The 18,798-nt window shown below is 36.0% G+C and overlaps 1 non-coding gene across 1 annotated transcript; it reads right to left on the bottom strand.

Moving 5' to 3' along the window:
* Positions 1-18,464: 18,464 nt before the first annotated feature.
* LOC141709775 (small nucleolar RNA R71) lies at positions 18,465-18,571 on the bottom strand. The gene has a single exon (XR_012570336.1). It is a non-coding gene; the product is annotated as a small nucleolar RNA R71 (small nucleolar RNA).
* Positions 18,572-18,798: the final 227 nt, after the last annotated feature.

The following is an 18,798-nucleotide window of genomic DNA, read 5'->3' as shown; positions in this document are numbered from 1 at the left end:
CATCTGCAACCCAATCATTTTCTTGTGTAATGAAAGCCCTTTCCTTTTGTTTGAGCAACTCAAAGTATTTCTGTTTATAATCCATAGGCTCAAACTTCTTTTTGTTGGAATCTGACTTTCTACACTCACTGGAAAAGTGCCCTGCCAAGTCATATTTGAAACATTTGAATTTTGATTTATCCACCATGTTTCTGTTTGGCTTGGCTGCTCCAAAGTTTTTCTTGAACTTGAGCTTGGAAAATTTTCTGGAAAGAAATGCTAGATGTTCATCAATATCTTCCATGTCATCTTGGCTCAAAGAATATTCATTTTCTGCTACCAGCCCCTTGCCCTTGTTTTCACAGACCTTTAAAGTTGATTCAACAGCTTCCATCTTCATCTCCTTCTCTTTTTCTAACTCAGCAACTAGTGCAATGGATCCTCTTTTCTTCTTTCCTCTCTCCATCCTCTCATCTTGCTCTATTTCAAGCTCATAAGTCTTCAGGATGCCATACAGTCTCTCCAAAGTAAACTCCTTATAATCTTGAGAGTTTCTTAATGAGACTGTCATTGGTTTCCATTCCTTTGGAAGAGATCTAAGGAATTTCATATTGGAGTCTTTTGTCTGATAGACCCTTCCATGCAGATTTAGAGCATTTAGTAGTTTTTGAAACCTACTAAAAATGTCAGTGAGAGACTCACTTTCTTCTCTATGAAAATGCTCATATTGCTGAATCAGTAGCTGAATCTTGTTTTCTCTAACTTGCTCAGTGCTATCACAGATAATTTGTATAGTGTCCCAAACATCCTTGGCAGTTTTGCAATTGATGATGTTATCAAACATATCACCATCAACTCCATTGAACGGGATATTCATGGCCTTCTTATCTTTCCTGACTTGTTCAATATCAGGATCAGACCATTCATGCATTGGCTTGGGGACAGATGGCTCATTTCCAGTTGCAGCTCTCATTGGTACATGAGGACCTATTTCTATGCAATCTACATAGGCCTCATCTTGAGAAAGTAAATGAAGATGCATCTTTACCTTCCAGTGATGGTAATTATCTTTATCCAGAAAAGGAATCTTGACTCCAACATCCTTCTTGTTCATCTTGTTGTTTTGTTGATCTTTAAACTCTTTGTTTATCAAGAACTTGCTCTAATACCAATAGTTAGTCCCTTAACAATTCAACAAGAATTACAGAAGGGGGGGGGGGGTTGAATGGCATTCTTAAAACTTTTTCTTAAATAAAATTGTTCTAACTTAAATAAATATATATATATATATATATACCAGTGTGAATTGATTTGCAGATTGCGGAATAATAACTTCAAATGAATCAAAATACAAGTAATTTAAAACACAAGTCTTTAAAAAATTTCTGGTCGATTTGAATGTATCCACCAGAGATATATAATATATATCGAGAGAACTCTGTGTAGCAAAAAGCTCACAGCTGCTTACAAGTGTTGAACAACTAAGAGTGCAGAGAAATGCTAAGAATACAGCTTACAAATGTTTCTCTCCTTGTATCTCAGTTAGTTATTCTATTTGTTGCTTCTTGGTTTATATATCACCAAGATTACAAAGCAATAAGACAAGATAATAAAACAAAAACTATCGAGTCTAATACTATGCTACTTCATTACTCTATTCCAGCATATTTGAATATCTTCATAATAGCATGGAAATGGCAATGCTTCTTTGTTCTCTAAAACCCAGTTGAATAGGCTTCCACATTCCATTTACATACACTCGACGCATGTGACTGTGTTGTCACTGTCAACAGATGTTTGAATTCTTTATCCGTCGGGTTCATGATCATCCGTCGGGTTGTCTAGTTGATCATCTGTCGAATGGCATTGTTGTTCATCCGTCGGGTAGCAATCTGGCACTTGACTTCATTTCATTTATGCAGGATTACAAGACATCATTTATGTTCGATTAATCAACCTATTCTGCATATCTAGTTAAAGTCAACATGAATTGAGTACTACTTACAGAATCTAAACAATGTGTATGCAGAAATGTGCTACAGTCTTATTGTTACATAAGCTACTTACTCGATGGATAATAGATCATTATCCGTCGGGTCTATATTGAGTCATCCGTCGGGACTATAATCCTTATCCGTCGAGTGCTACAATTTTCACTAGGTAAAATCTACCAAGGTGTTTTGTTAATGAAATCATCAAGTACACAACATATACACAACATGGGTTTTCAACCTCATGACTATCAAATGAAAGAATGACATTGGAGGCTGAACCTGCACACTAACATATGGAAATATAGAGATAAAATGTACTTAAGATCTATAATGAATGAAAATTATACATTTAATCTTTTGAGAGAAATAATGTACAATAGTGATTTCAAAAAGATTTTAATGAAATAAGCAATCACTAAAGTAGAAAGAAGTTTGATTTTTCCTCTTAAAACTGTTCAAGTGCACAAGTCTATTTTATGCCTAAAAAGATAAATGATTTGAAAAGACGAAGACTGATGATATAACAATATTAAGAAGAGAAAGAAAGATTTTGTCTTTGAATATAAATGACTTTTTATAAAAGCATTGATCACTGAGGGTAAAGTCTAAGCAATTCTCATTCATTTCAAAAGCTCCATAATCTGTCTTTATAAAATTATAATCAATAACATTGTTTGTTGATAAATAATTTTAATAAAAATTATTATGCTGTTGATTTCAATTTGTAGTGAATCTGTCAGATATAACAACTCATATAAATTCACTAGAACTTAAAATCTCACAATTATCTGCAATAAAATATTAACAATATATCATTGTCTGATATTTGTCAAGTACTTTAGATACCAATAATTATGTTGCATCCTACGTTAATATAATTTAAATCATGAAACTGATTTGACATAGAATTGTTTAACATCATAATTCAAATATATTAAAATAAGATATTAATGAATTAAATACCAATTACCTACCAAATAGACATTAGTATTCAATTTCATATATTATACGATTGTTAACTCCTAACAACTGTAATATCTCGAACACTGTTGGTTCGATAAATAAAGCAACATTTATCAACATTGTCTTGTTTGCAATCTTAGAAAGATATTCTAAGTTCCATATACTTTGATCCATTGATTAATGCATCTATTATCAAAGTGTTTAGGAATTTGCAAATAAGTATAAAAATTATTCTAACTTGACAACATATGGTTACTTCCAATAAAGCATTATCCACATTGACCATAGTTGTATTTAAGAAAGATTTTTACACCTTTTATATTAGTATAAGTGACTGGGGATAAACATTGATTACTTATAGGAGTTCTAAGTAATGTCACAAATACTAATACTTCATAATTAGTTCATAATTAAACTTTTAACTATATATCATTAACTGATATAAGTCAAGAATTAACATACAACTAATCATGATACAAACATGATTCTGATTTCAGTAAATTCTTGAGATGTAAACATTGCTAAATTCACTAAAACCAAAATCTCATAATTAATTTATAACACACAAGTTACAATCAATGTACTAGATATCGATTTTTGATAAATTTAGTTATAATCAATCATGTTGCTTATTTATTTTAAGTTAGTTTGAATTATCGAGCAAATAAAATTATTGAATTGCTTCAAATTCCATAATCCAAACTACCCAAAATAAATACTAAATAAATAAATACTAAATATCTACGAGTTAGATACTAGCAATTAAATATTTATATTTATACATATGGCAATCACTCTTTGGATAATTAGTAATTTTAGAAATACTTTCTAAGTATATAAAATATTGAGAGTTTTATACAAATAACTTAAAAAATACTTCAACTTTCAATATTAGTGATTTTATAAATAAGCATTGATTATTTAGAACAAAAATTCTAAATAATATCACTAATACTAAAGTATCACAATTATTCGTACATGATATAAATAACTATGCTGCATATTATTTTAACATAATTTAAATTACGAGGCTGATATGAAATGGAATTATCTACAGTCATAACTTAAATCAATTAAAATAATATTCAAACTTAATGCTATAATACTTAACTACCACAAATCTATATGACATTGTAATCATGATAATCAAGATATTAGCACTGAGTACGAGGTACTGGATTACTGATAAATTCACAAGTTATTTAAATATTGAAGATTTAATACTTGTGAACTTATTTGAAGAATTCCTTACAGATGGGATTTCCAACTAATATGCAATGAATGATATCCCACACTTACAAACCAGTCTTGAAAAATTAACTTTAACAAGTGATTTGGTAAATGTTTCTGCAAGTAACTCTTTGACTAAAAGACATGCTCTCGAAATAAATGATACCTGGTGTGAAGGTGCCTTTTCATAGAGTATTCCACATTGTTGTTGGATTTGAGGTTGTTTCTTATCATAACAAGAAATCAATCTTATTCCACAAAGTTGACAGCTTACTGAGATGCTTCTCCTATCACTTTAGTTGACAGCTTCAGAGATGCTTCTCCTATCTTTCTTACAACCTGCGTAATCTATATCTATATAGCCAAACATGTTAATCATATTATCTTTAGGGTACTCTACTCTAAGAGTTGATAGTCCCTTAAGATATCTAATAATCTTGTTAATAGCTATAAGATTGGATTCTCGACGATCCACTTGGAACATTGCACATTGGCATCTTGAGAACATTACATGTTGTCTATTAGCATTTGAGTAAAATAGTAAGATTGTCATACCTCTATAGCTTGTCGTTGTTACCTGAGTTATATTGATCAAGCTTTAGTGGTTTCTGTTGGTAAGTAGTCTTGGCATGTTTAAAATCTTCCAAAAATTTTACATCTCCAAAAGATCCTTTACTTGTATTGCCATCATTCTTTTGGTTTACTTGTGCTCCTAAAAGAATTATTCTTTTGGCTTGCTTGAAGTAAATCCAAAAAGAATTGCAACCTTTCCAACATGCTCCCTCCATACCTACTCTGCAATTACTTAGCAAATAATCTTGCACAAGTCTTTGTTAGTAGACCAACATATTACATTATCATTATATCACTGCACATATATAATATTATATTCGTGCCTAGTGATAAGAGATTTATTAATATGACGACTCTACTAATTCATATTAAATTGTAGCTTCGGTTAGAGTGCCATACCATGTCCTTGACAATTTCTTGAGTAGTATACTAGTTCATACCAACCTGAAGTGAGCTTGTGAAGAAGAGATAGATAGAGTCCAATAGATCTGCAACTGCAAAGTCCATGAACTGTTGTGCATTGACTACTTCATTTGACTCACCAACCAGGAGTACACTTGTTAACATTTACCAGAGTCCAATTCCAGGTAGAATGTGTAACAGGTGCCTGATATGTCATAATATCCTCAAGTCTCGTCACGGGTGCTTTCTGTTAGATACTGCTTCTTGATAATAACCTAGCATCCAGTTTGGCCTTGTCCCTCGTAACAATGCCATTGTCACCCAGTTTGACTTCGGGTTATCCTTGTACCAATTACAATATTGTCATTTGGTTTGGATACCAGCTTCCCTACAATCTGCTTGCTGACTGATTGAGTTCATCTTGCCTTGTAGTCACCCAATCATTCTGGATCTATCAGAGCTTCTATAACTTTCTCAGTTTCTTCTTCAGATAAAAAACTAGAGAAATAATCATTCACACTCAGTAGCCCTGCTAATCATTACTGTAATAACCCCCAAAATTTTCAACTTTTTGTAACCCTTGTGAATAGTGTTTTAGCTGAATGAGAAAACTTTTCATGCCACACTATGTAGGGGTTCTATTATGGATATTCTGAGATTTTATTAGTACTCTATATGGTATATGAGTGTATGTAAAGATCGTCAGAATCCAATTTCCGAACACTTTGGTTTTTCCCAGAAATACACTAGATACGGAGAGAATTGAGTATAAGGTAACAGGATAAAAATGATTTAAATTAAAGGATTATAATAGAGGATCATAAAAAGGAATATAATGTATTGCGAAAGGTTAAGGGAACCTAAGTAATAAGATCCCGGGTATGATCCTTCAAACGATAAACGAAAACGAAAGTTAAGCGAACCGTATAACAGATCAGCGGTCATTAGGCAAACAATTAGGACGTTAAGCAAAGGGATTAGAGAGAGTGATGTCACCCAACCAATGAGAAGAGGACAAGGAGGGAAAGATGACATCACAACATGACATAGGCATGACATGGGAAGGAAGGAGATGTGGTGGATTTGTAACCACACAAAATCAAGGTTAAAGTGGTAATTAACTAAAACAAACACAAAACCAATCAACCAAGCCAAGCAAATCATTTCATCAAAACACAAAAAGAATCAATTCTCTCATTCAAGCAAGTTAGCTCTCGGCTTTTTACTATTGCAAAGGGAGAGAAATTCAAAACTCAAGATCCAAGCTTCCTAAATTGGTGAGTTAATTCCCTAATCATCCTTATGCTTAGTTAGGGCTATATCATGAGTTTAAGCCATCAATTCCTTCTCAATCTTCTTCATTTAATCAATGAAGAAGACAATGAATAGTGTTTTCAAGTTTTTAACTTGAAATTTTTCTTGATTTCCTTGAAGATCCAAGCATTTCTAAGACTTCTCAAGGCTTCTTAAGGCTTCCTAGCTCCTTCCACCACTTCGAGGAAGGTATATCATCTCCAAACCCTAGATTCCTATGTATTATAAGATGATTTTGATTAGTAGGGTGATATTGTAGCTTAATGTTTGTGATTTAGAGTTTGGGATTGAAATGGCATTGAAATGGAATGGTAAATGTTGTTGTTTTGGTTAAAAGATTGTAGTATAGTTAAATTCAAGCTTAGGCATAAGTATGAATGTTAAAATTGAATTTGTTGGGGCTGATATGATGTGATAAGGATGGATGTTGGTTGTATGTTTGATTTGAGGTTGAATTGGGTTGGTTTTGAATGGTTTTAAATTGGGAAATCGCGTAAACATAGCCGTCGTAACGTCCGATTTTCTTTGGAATGCTTTTGTGCATAACATTAGGACCCGAGAACCCCCTGCTATGTAATAACCCCAATTTTTGGGAAATTTTTTGAAACCCTTATGAATAGTGTTTTTGCTGAATGAGAAAACTTTTCATGCCACACTACGTAGGGGTTTTGTTATTGATCTTCTGGGATATTATTAGTACTCTATGTGGTATATAAGTGTATGTAAAGATCGTCAGAATCCAATTTCCGAACACTTTGATTTTTCCCGGAAATCCACTAGATACGGAAAGAATTGAGAAAAAGGTAACAGAATAAAAAGGATTTAAATTAAAGGATTATAAGAGAGGATCATAAAAAGGAATATAATGTATTGAGAAAGGTTAAGGGAACCTAAGTAATAAGATCCCGGGTATGATCCCTCAAACGATAAACGAAAACGAAAGTTAAGCGAACCGTATAACAGATCAGCGGTCATTAGGCAAACAATTAGGAAGTTAATCAAAGGGATTAGAGAGGATGATGTCACCCAACCAATGAGAAGAGGACAAGGAGGGGAGGATGACATCATGAGGATGATGCAAGCATGACATAAGAGGGAAGGAAATGTGGTGGAATATTAACCACACAAAGTCAAGGCTACAAAGGGAATTAACCAAAAAACAAGACAAAAAGCAACCAACCAAGCAAAACAAATCACAAAACACCAAACCTTCCATTTCTTCATGAAGCTCTCGGCTTCTTTCTTAAGAATTGGGAAGTCCAAGCTCCTCCACTTGCCATTTTACAAGGTAATTATCCTAGCTTCTCCTAGTTAAGTTACATACTTCCTAGAAATCTTAGCTTCAAAATCCTTTCCTAGCATTTCCTATAAATCATTCAAGAAGATGGTGAATAGTACTTTCTTGAAATTAATTTTTGTGTTCTTGATTTCTTTGAAAGAACAAGCTTGTAGGAGGTTAAATTAAGGCTTCCATGGGCATTCCAAGGACCTTTCATGGATTAAAAGCTTCAAGGAAGGTATAACTCTTCATGGTCTTAGTTTTAAGTTTTGTTGTTTAGATTTCCTAATGTTTAGATGATGGGTTAGTGTAATGGGTGTGTAATCATGTTTAGAGCTTGTTATGAGTAGTTTAGTTGGTGAGAGGCATGATTATTGTGTGTTTAGAGATTGGTTGATTTTGTGATATTTTTGGAGTTGGAAATCTTGGTTATTAGTTAATGAACTTAAGTAAACTCTTAGTTCATAATTGAGAAATAAGTATGAATTGGAAATATTGAATTGTTGGGGCTGTTGTAGTATGGTATGGATGGATGTTGGTTGTATGAATGATATGTGGTTGAATTGTGGTTGTTTTGAATTGGTTTAAAATTGGGAAATCGCGTAAACATAGCCGTCGTAATGTCCGATTTACTTTAGACTGCTTTTGTTCATAACATTAGGACCCGAGAACCCCCTGCTATAATATGACCACTGCCATGTTTAGATAGCTCATGTTACGAGCTTCGTTTTGATATGTAGTTCGTTCGATTCCGATGCACGGTTTAGGAGAAACGACCGTTTCAAGTAACGGCGTTTCGCGAACGAAACTTTTCCCCTCGCCTTACTTTGAAACATAGGTTAAAGACCAAAAAGGGTTAATTAATGTATGAAACATTTAGGGTAAGTGTGCTAGGCAGTTAGTAAGACACTCGCGAAGGAATCGCCTTAAAACTCGTAAAGGTTAAGTTATTAAAAATGGTGGAGCCAAGGGTACCCGAGTGACTTAAGCGAATCAGTGAGCGCAAAACAAGCGTTAGAGTCTAAGTTAGTTAAAGTATAGATTTACAAGTGACTTTGGTTTAATTCCAACTTACTTGTTGTTTATAGGTTACCAGACTCGTCCCGAGCCATTCGTAACCCCAGTCGCTCAGGCAAGTTTTCTACCCGTTATACTGTTGTTGTGATGTAAATATATGTATATGCATTATCTTGTGATATTGCATGATTGTTATTAGCAAATTTTGCGATATATTGGAGCATGCTAATATGGTATATATGCATGTCTGTTTCGTAATCTGGTTATCTATCTGTTGATTTCAATGCTTATAGTTGCATAATACCTATGCTAGAAATAAGCAAGTAGTTGCGTATACACTTAGTATAGGGGATAAAAGGTGAACATATTTCTAAACTGGGAGTCGATGTTCCCGAGTATATTATATATATATATATATTTATTTATTTATATATATATATGGATATAGTTTTTAAAACTATGGATCGAATAAGGTTTATTCGATACCTTTATTTTATTATTTGAATATTATTTGAATATTCATTCGAGGGCTTATGACTCAGTTTATTTTATTATTTGAATATTATTTGAATATTCATTCGAGGGCTTATGACTCAGTTTATATTATTATTGAATATTACTTGGATATTCATTTGAGGATGTATGACTCCTTTATTTTATTTAATGAATATTATTTATAATATTCATTCGAGGTATTATGACTCCGCTTATTACTGAAATATAAATATATTCTTTATTTCATTAGAGAATAAAGTGTTAATAATCAAACTTATTTTCGATTATTCAAATAAAGATAATACTTTCATATAAGTATATCTTTGGTTATTTAATGTTTATTTCAAGTATAAGTTTTAATACTTCTACTTCAATTATTTTTATAAAGATAATTCTTTATGAGAATATTATTTAAATAATAATATTCAGATATTTTCTAATATATCGGGACTGATTTATTTCATTAAATCGGTTTTACTCCAAACACTCTTTAAAGTGTTTTCGAGTCTTCAAAATGATTTTTAAAAGTTAGAGCGGATCCCAAAACTCATTTTTATATTTAAGATCTTCCTTTTAAGGGGATTTAAATACTCGCTCAAAACCTGAGGGATCCGGCTCTATGGTGTATTTTATATTCGCAACAAGGTTGCTGTTTTGATAAATGAATTGATTACTTGCCCAATGTTCGGGAAGTAAGCCCATCTAATTGAGTCGGCATAAGCGACAGGCCGGGGTACGGTCTATCAAAGTGTAAGTGGCTGGGTGGCAGTCCATCAACGCGTAAGAGGCCGGGTGGCGGTCCAGCACAAGGTCCTTATGTGGCCAGGGTGATGACCGGTGGGGGATTCATCCATCTACTAGTAGAAAAGGTTACTTATTGGTATCTTTGCCTGATCAGCAAGATATCTGGTTTATGCCAAAATTCTTTTCCTTCCAAATTTATTGGATATTGCAACTCTGTTCATACTTTACATGACAGAGGTTTTCAGGAAATGTATAAAGAAGATGTATATGTGGATATATATATATATATATCAGAACTTAATGAAGTATATCCTAACTTCATTTCCTTTAATAATATTTCAAAGATTGAATCTATTCAAGTTTTATCTTGTGGTCTCATCAGTGGGATGAACTTTTGAAACTAATTATAACTTGAACGGTGGTAGTTCAAGTAGTATTTGGGAAAGATATAAGTATATTGGGGTATCTTGTAACTTCATCTTTTAAACTTATATCTAATTAATAATTGTCTTATGAATGACAAAGATTTTCAGAAAAACGTTGAGACAAGGTTAGATATATGAGATCACCTTGAAACGATATTTTTATACAGTTATACACTGGAACTCTGTGTATATTATGCATGGAAGAGGACTTCCCATATTTTGAAAAGTATATATATATATATACTGAATATTTTGCGACTTCATCGCATTAAGATATCAACTTGGTTCATTTCTTTTGACCAAGACTTTCATGAGTGCTATGAGAAGGCTCATATATTGTTAATCATTATACATATTATTTTGGTGGGCTTGCTGCTCACCCTTGCTTTATTTCTTCATCACACAACAACAGTTAGGAAAGATGGCCAGACTCCAGCAGACCCAGCGCAAGCGCGTGGGAAGCGTCCCGCGTCTTCCCGTTGATGTTGTAGCTGCTATAGCTGCAGAGGTAGACTTATTGTAGATCAGACCATCTACTTTTGAGAATCAATTATGTATAATTATAACTTGTGGCAGATAATGGCAATTAACTGTAAATTTATCAAGTAATCATTTTGGGTTGTAATAACTTTTAAATTGTGGATTCAAAGACTTGTACTTATTTAAATTTCATCTCTGAGACTATAACGGGTTGTGGTGTGTGTTAGTGTGGGGTCACAGCATAAGGTTAATTATTATTAATTAAGTGAAGTGATATTGTGGAAAGAAAGACCGTGACGACCCGGATCCCCGACCCCGGATCTGGGGGTGTTACATGCTAGATTTTGACCATTGCCATGTCTAGATAGCTTGTGTTACGAGCTTCATTTTGATATGTAGTTCGTTCGATTCCGATGCACGGTTTAGGAGAAACAACCGTTTCAAGTAACGGCGTTTCGCGAACGAAACTTTTCCCCTCGCCTTACTTTGAAACATAGGTTAAAGACCAAAAAGGGTTAATTAATGTATGAAACATTTATGGTAAGTGTGTTAGGCAGTTAGTAAGACACTCGCGAAGGAATCGCCTTAAAACTCGTAAAGGTTAAATTATTAAAAATGGTGGAGCCGAGGGTACTCGAGTGACTTAAGAGAATCAATAAGCGCAAAACAAGCGTTAGAGTCTAAGTTAGTTAAAGTATAGATTTACAAGTGACTTTAGTTTAATTCCAACTTACTTGTTGTTTATAGGTTACCAAACTCGTCCCGAGCCTTTTATCACCCCAAGTCGCTCAGGCAAGTTTTCTATCCGTTATACTGTTGTTGTGATGTATTTGTGTATATGCATGATCTTGCGTTAAATGCATATTTGTTATAGCAGATTCTTGCGATATATTGTAGCATGTTATATGGTACATATGCATGCCTGTTTCGTATTCTTGCCATATATATATCTGTTGGTTCAGTTGATAATACCTATGCTAGAGGTTAGCAGTATTTTGCATATACCCTTATTATAAGGACCCAAAAGGTGAAAACATTTTCTAAAACCGGGAGTCGAGGATCCCGAGTAGATTTTGTATATATGTGTATATATATATATATTCATATATATATATATATGGTTATAGTTTTCAAAACTATTAATCGAATAAGGGTTATTCGATAACTTTATATTATTTATTGAATATTATTTCGAATATTATTCGAGGGCTTATGACTCTTTTATATTATTATTGGATATTACTTGGATATTCATTTGAGGATGTATGACTCCTTTATTTTATGAATATTATTTATAATATTCATTCGAGGTATTATGACTCCGCTTATTACTGCAATATATTCTTTATTTTATTAAAGAATAAGGTGTCAATAATCAAACTTATTTTCGATTATTCAAATAAAGATAGTACTTTCGTATAAGTATATCTTTGGTTATTTAATACTCGTTTCAAGTATAAGTTTTAATACTTCTACTTCAATTATTTTTATAAAGATTATTCTTTATGGGAATATTATTTAAATAATAATATTCAGACATTTTCTAAATATACTGGGGACTGATTTACTTCATTAAATCAGCTTTACTCCAAACACTCTTTAAAGTGTTTTCGAGTCTTCAAAATAATTTTTAAAAGTTAGAGCGGATCCCAAAACTCATTTGTATATTTAAGATCTTCCTTTTTAAGGGGATTTAAATACTCGCTCAAAACCTGAGGGATCCGGCTCTGTGGTGTATTTTATATTCGCAACAAGGTTGTAGTTTTGGTAAATGAATTGATTACTTACCCAACGTTCGGGAAGTAAGTCCATCTATTGAGTCGGCATAAACAACATGGGCTCAGTGGGCGTCCATGATAGTGTAAGTGGCTCAGTGGGAGTCCATCAAATGCATAAGTGGCTGAGTGGCAGTCCAGCATAAGGTCCTATTGAGACCAGGGTGATGACCAGTGGGGAATTCGTCCATCTACTAGTAGAAAAGGTTACTTATTGGTATCCTTGCCTGATCAGCAAGATACCAGGTTTATGCCAAAATTCTTTCCTTTCCAAATTTATTGGATATTGCAATTCTATTCATACTTTACATGACAGAGGTTTTCAGGAAACGTATGTATATATATAGGTGTATACATATATCGGGACTTAATGAAGTATATCATAACTTCATTTCCTTTCATAATATTTCAAAGATTTAATCTATTCAAATCTTGTCTTGTAGTCTCATCTATGTGATGAACTGGTAAAAGCTCATTATACTTTGAACAGTGGTAGTTCAAATAGCTTTATAAATGATATAGTGTAGTGAAGTATTTGGTAACTTCATCCCTTGTTTTTACTTATATCTAGTAAGTAATTATCTTACACATGATAAAAGATTCTAGTAAGTATCTATTTAGATACTTATATTATTGTTATCACTATATATTATCTTGTGAGCTGTAAGGCTCACTCTTGCTTTATTTCTTCATCACACAACAACAGTTAGGAAAGATGGCCAGACTCCAGCAGACCCAGTGCAAGCGCGTGGGAAGCGTCCCGCGTCTTCCCGATGATGTTGTAGCTGCTATAGCTGCATAGGTAGATCTATTGTAGATCAGACCATCTACTTTTGAGAATCAATTATGTATAATTATAACTTGTGGCAGATAATGGCAATTAACTGTAAATTTATCAAGTAATCATTTTGGGTTGTAATAACTTTTAAATTGTGGATTCAAAGACTTGTACTTATTTCAATTTCATCTCTGAGACTATAACGGGTTGTGGTGTGTGTTAGTGTGGGGTCACAGCATAAGGTTGTTTATTATTAATTAAGTGAAGTGATATTGTGGAAAGAAAGACCGTGACGACCCGGATCCCCGACCACGGATCTGGGGGTGTTACAGAAATGGTATCAGAGCTAAGCGTTATAAACCTCAGAGATGATGCGACGATATAATAATAAACTCACAAAGATAATAAGAACTCTTGCCAAGTTCATGGTCGGACTACTTAAAGTAGTGCTAACAGTTAAAACCCTTACGGGAACCCTTATAAGTATCATGATAGTAACTTAGCTCGTTTAATGTGTAGGCGCCTGAGATAGAGGACCCTGAGATGTTCGAGCGTGAGCATGATGAGGCACTGCTAGATGTTAAGGATCAGAAGGAGCCTGAGATGGAGGAGGATGAGGAGGACCCCTCAGAGGAGTCAGAGACGGAGGTCATTGCTATTTCAGATGAGGAGGACCCCTCAGAGGAGTCAGAGACAGAGGTTATTGCTATTCCAGATGAGGAGGACCCGGATGAGGTCCCAGTAGCTGAGGAGCGTGTTGGACCTATGGTAGTGTATGCTGGTACCCCTTTACCCACACTTCCGGTGGTCAGAGCCCCTACCCCTCCACCACTATCTTGGATTCCTGATGATGACAGCTCAGAGACCCATACTTCCGAGCCTAGGCAGACCGAGGAGGCACCCTCAGCGGCTCCGGATTCACCACCTCTTGACCCTACCCACAGGCAGTCTTCGTTAGCTCATGGATATGTTCAGGATGTTCTGAGGACCCGAGTGGCTGTTGCCGAGGGCCGACTAGATGAGGCCAGGAGGGAGTTGGATGCAGAGAGGGCGGGTAGGCGTACCCGAGCTTATGAGACTAGGGCTTCTATACCCCGATCCTTGAGGAGGGAGCTTACGGGGATAGAGCTCACGTCCCGAGCGAGGCTCAGATCGCTCCAGGGGGACATGCATGGTAGGATCTCCAGGCGGTAGGCCGACTATATCTTCCGTCGTGCGATGGAAAGGGTAGGGGAGCTGACCCGCTCCGGTGTATGATTCAGGATTGACGATGGAATAGTCTAGTTTTCTAGTTAGCTGAGGCCTTAGTAAGAGCCAATTTTCCGGGATAGTTAACTTGTATATAGCATCCCTTTTTCTGACTAGACAGATAGACTCTTGTGTATCACTTTTGGGACAGATGACTGTAGCACTGTTGTACTTTTGACCAGATCAAACTATGTATTTCTCGCATTATGTATATATTTGTTTCGTTTCGGTTCAGTTCCTTAGTGACGAGGTCACTGTTTTTATCATTATTATTACTGCACTTCGTATTAGAACTTTCTTAAAATAATAGAATTGCGATATACGTTCTCCCCATTATGAAGCTGTGCAAGGCACAATGTTGTATATGATTGTGACCTAACATTGAATTTCCCAATAATTTTTTTTATTTATCAGAATCATGCCGCCAAGAAAGATTGGAACTAGGGCGAACCCTGGATCTGAGGACCAGGGAAGCCATAACCAGGATGATAGGAACCAGGAACACAGTGAAGAGGAAGATGAGGATTATGTGGAACAGGATGACTCCCTGTATGAAGAGGAAGAGGAAACATATGATGTTGAGGGATTTGAGATAGAGGCTGAAGAAGGAGAAACTGAGGTTGAGCAACCGGTACCAAACCCGGGCATGGATCCCATTGGCCAGTTCATGCAACTCCTAAGGCAGAATTTGGAACGTCAACCCAACCCACCTCCTCAAGGAAATAACAATACTGTGGCAAACTCTTTCAGGGCTTTTAAGTCCCATAAGCCCCCTGAGTTCCACGGATCAGCCGACCCAGTTGAGGCAAGGGCATGGTTAAAGGAAATGGAGAAATCCTTTGAGATTTTGAGTACCGATGAGGCACAGAAGACTGTATTTGCTACTTACCTTCTGAAAGGAGAAGCTAACTACTGGTGGGAGACCAAGAAAAATATGGAGACAGGTGCTATTATAACCTGGGAGAGATTTAGTCAGTTGTTTCTGGGAAAGTATTTCCCGAGGTTTATGGAAAACCAGATGGAGCTCAAGTTCTTGGAGCTAAAGCAGAATAACTTGTCTATAGCAGAGTACGAAGTGAAATTTACTGAGTTATCAAGGTTTGTGCCGGAGTTTGTGAGCACCGAGGAAAAGAAAGCTAGGAGGTTTTTGCAGGGACTGAAACCGTGGATTCAGAATAGGGTGGCAATCCTTGAGCTTACGGACTATGCCACTCTGGTGCAAAAGGCAACGATTGTAGAAGTCGGAAGTGAACAGATGCAGAAGGAAAGAGAGAAGAAAGGAATAAAGAGGAAAAGTATGAGCATGGGTGGAGGTTCCGCAGGAAGGAGCTTCCCAACTAGATTTAATCGAGGAGCAGTGTCCCTACCAGGAAGGAACACTGGGTTTAAGCGGCCAATGAGTGTGAGCGTGAGCCAGGGTGGCCAGAAGTCAAGAATGTCCTATTCCAACCAGTCTCGACCCCCATTGCCAGCCTGTAACATATGTGGAAGGAATCACACTGGGGAGTGTAAAGGAAAGCCAGTAACCTGCTTTAAGTGCGGTCGGGAAGGCCACTATTCAACTAAGTGCCCATCATCAACCCCTGCCGTCATTCCAACCACCACTTGTCATTAGTGTGGACGCCCAGGTCATTGGAAGAGGGAATGTGATAAGTGGCATTTTATACCACTTAGAGCGTCTTAAAATGGCTTAAATTGGTGTCTTGAAATCAAGTATTTTGTGTATTTGATGCGTTTTTCTAGTGTTTATGCATTTCAGGGTTTTAGTTGCATTTCGGGGGAGGAATCATCAAGAATAAGCCTTGGCATGTGTTCACCATTGCGAGAGGAAAGAAACGGGCAGATTACGGCGAAGAAACGGAGCAAAATCAGAAGTTTTCCAGTAGAGGTCTGAGGGCCCGCTCAGCATTGCTGAGCGGCCGCGCAGCAAGCTGAGCGCCCGCTCAGCTAGGCTGAGCGGCCGCGCAGGGTCGGGAAAAAAGACAAATTATTTTAGAACTTCTACTTCTGTTTAGTTTCCACTTCTATGTAATCTGAGTTTTATGGGACTATTATATAAGTAGATTTGAGACGTTTTCACAAGTGTGGATTGAAGAAGATTGTGTTTTTACGCAAGGAGCGAAGGAGATAAGGAAGAAGACCGATTTAGCACACCGCAACGAAGAGGAAGCATATCTTCTTGTGATTCTTGTTTCGTTGTAACGTTGGATGCTAGCTTTCTTACTTTGAACTTATTTACTCTTGTGACGTACTCTGTTTTAATATAATTAGTTTAGTTATTATTTTCTTGTGTTTGTTTATCATGATTTCATATGAACCCATGATGACGATAAGTGCTATTGTGGGCTAATCGTGATCATGGGGTTGCAACGGATTTATTATGGAATTCTTTAGATAATTGTTTAATACTTTAGTGTGTGATGATTGCATGATATCTAGTATTGGTTGTGCGTATTCGTCTTATGTGCGTCGCGAACATATAAGATAGGGTGTTAATCTCTTGTGAAGTGACGGTGGATCTTGAGATTTAGAACTTGCCATGCTAGCATAGGTTCATGTACGTTGTGCATGATTAGTGGGTAACTCTAACAGTTTTATTTGCTCTATGTAATCAAAAGGAATAACTTGTGCTTAAATCGTTGTGTTGTCAATTTCTGTAGACATATGGGAACTCAACATAATTGATGACTATTCAACTTCTATCTTAATTGTGGATGCTTGTTAGAATGGTATTAGTACAATGAAAGTTGGCTTTTATCAGTTTTGTGTTATTCGATTAATATCATCACTGTCACATGCTAAAGGTAATAACAATGGCTATAGAAGGAAGTAATAATGAAGTTGTGATCTCATGAGTGTTTTATTATTGATAAATTGAAGTGTTAGTTAAGTGATTAATTAAGTAGTTAATTATAGTTAATATTTAATCAACAATTTTAAGTGTTAGTCTCTTAACATTGAGAAGTAATCATACATTGGTGAGTGAGTTTAATTAGACAATAATTTAGTCCGAGTCTCTGAGGGAACGAACTAGAAAGTATTCTATATTACTTGCGAACGCGTATACTTGCGTGAATATTAGCGCGTGTTTTCGCCCTAACAAGTTTTTAGCGCCGCTGCCGGGGACTCGGCTTATTTGTTTAGTTTATGTACTTACCATCATTGGTCATTAAGACACAGTGATTAGGACGTAGTAGTTACTTATTTTTTTCGGTTGTGTTTCAGGTACTTTAGCAAGCGTTTATGCAAACTCGTTCTCGTGCTCGCAAGAGGATTTTAGATACAGCTGAGGAGACAGACGAAGTTCTTGATATTCCGGAGAAGTTAGATTTTGAGGATTCGGATTCAGGAACTGAGCAGAAAGAACCAGTAAACATGGGAGATCGTATTGTTCAAGCTGATCCAGCTCTTATGGATTTTTCTCGGCCTAAAATTGATGACATTCAGTCAAGCATCCTTCATCCGGCTATTCAAGCTAACACCTTTGAAATCAAGCCGGGCACTATTCAGATGGTGCAGAATTCTGTTTCTTTTGGAGGAGCGGCAACTGAAGACCCCAACATGCACATAAGGAATTTTGTCGAGATCTGCAGCACTTTTAAGTATAATGGCATGACTGATGAGGCTATCAAGTTGAGGCTTTTCCCATTCTCACTGAGGGACAAGGCTAAAGACTTGTTACATTCTGAACCAGCTGAGTCCATCACTACGTGGCAAGATCTTGCGCAAAAGTTTCTGGTGAAGTTTTATCCGATGGCAAAGACTGCTGCTATGAGGAGTGCTCTTACTCAGTTTGCGCAGCAACCTACAGAATCTATATGCGAGGCTTGGGAACGCTACAAGGAAATGTTGAGAAAATGTCCACATCATGGAATGCCGGATTGGATGGTGATCACTGGTTTCTATAATGGTTTGGGGGCCCAATCTCGGCCCATGCTCGATGTAGCAGCTGGAAGCGCCTTATGGGCTAAAAGCTATACTGAGGCGTATAATCTTATAGAGACGATGGCTGCAAATGAGCATCAAAACCCAACTCAGAGGATGACGTCAGGCAAGGTAGCAGGTATTCTGGAAGTTGATGCAGCCACCGCTATTGCAGCCC

This window comes from Apium graveolens, chromosome 2, assembly GCF_009905375.1.
Source record: "Apium graveolens cultivar Ventura chromosome 2, ASM990537v1, whole genome shotgun sequence".
NCBI classification, from domain to species: domain Eukaryota; kingdom Viridiplantae; phylum Streptophyta; class Magnoliopsida; order Apiales; family Apiaceae; genus Apium; species Apium graveolens.
This window is presented reverse-complemented; position numbering and strand designations above follow the sequence as displayed.